The sequence below is a fragment of the Chinchilla lanigera genome, unplaced genomic scaffold (genome assembly GCF_000276665.1).
Source record: "Chinchilla lanigera isolate Chin_1 unplaced genomic scaffold, ChiLan1.0 scaffold00110, whole genome shotgun sequence".
In the NCBI taxonomy this organism is placed as follows: Eukaryota; Metazoa; Chordata; class Mammalia; order Rodentia; family Chinchillidae; genus Chinchilla; species Chinchilla lanigera.
The window spans coordinates 3132708-3133898 of record NW_004955511.1 but is presented as its reverse complement, the minus strand read 5'-3'; the positions used below and the strand labels follow the sequence as shown (position 1 = coordinate 3133898).

General features: G+C 43.1%; 1 pseudogene; it reads left to right on the top strand.

The window, feature by feature from the left end:
- Positions 1-280: 280 nt before the first annotated feature.
- LOC102005284 lies at positions 281-1191 on the top strand (annotated as a pseudogene).

Here is a 1191-nt window from a genome sequence, read left to right as displayed (position 1 = left end):
ATTGCAATGATATAAATTTTAAAACTGGGGAGAAAATTCAAGTATATATTTCCAGTGTAACAGTTTGTAACTCTATAGAAAAGGCATTCAGTTTTGTATAACCTCACATTCACGTATGGATAACTTGGGATATGTATTATTGCTGCACCAAAGTACTGTATATGGTATAAAAACATTTCAATTTCAGTACAATATCTGTTGCACAGCACCTATTAACATTCTTACCCTTTATTTCCCTTTGCTACAGAGAAGATAATATTCTGACTTGCAAACAACATCAATGTAGAACAGGACAGATGTGACAGAGTTCATTCGCCTAGGACTAACCAGTGCCCCAGAACTGCAAGGACCCACCTTTAGCATTATCATTTGAATCTACCTTATCAATGTGTTTGGAAACCTGGGGATGGTTGTTTTGATTCTTTTAGATTCTCGTCTGCACATCCCCATGTACTTTTTCCTCAGTAACCTGTCTCTGGTGGACTTTGGATACTCTTCCACCATCACTCCCCCAGTCATGGCTGGGCTACTCACAGGAAGCAAGGTCATCTCCCACAATGCTTGTGCTGCTCAGATGTTCCTTTCTGCACCCTTCACTACTGTGGAAAGTTACCTCTTGACCTCCATGGTCTATGACCGCTATGCAGCAGTGCGTTACACTACACCACCATGATCACAAAAGCGTGTGCATGGATGATCATAGCCTCTTATATCTGTGGCTTTGTGAATGCCTCCATCCAGGTCGGGGACACACTTAGTCTCTCCTGTAACAACAATGTGGTCGATCCCTTCTTCTGTGATGTTCCAGAAGTCATGGTTCTTTCTTACTCTGATAAACATGTTAGTGAGCTGCTTCTCATTTATGTTGTGAGCTTCGATATCTTTTTTGCTTTCCTCATTATCTTGATATCCTGTGCATTTATTTTTGTCTCCATTCTAAGGATGCACTCAGGTGAGGGATACCAGAAGGCTCTGTCCACCTGTGCCTCCCACCTCACCACAGTCTCCATCTTCTACGGGACCATCATCTTCATGTACCTGCAGCCCAGCTCCAGCCATGCCATGGACAGAGAGAAAATCTCATCTGTGTTCTACACCATGGCCATCCCCATGCTGAACCCTGTGGTCTGCAGCCTGAAGAACAAGGAGGTCAAGAGTGCCTTCACAAAAACTGTTTTGAAGGTGAAGTAA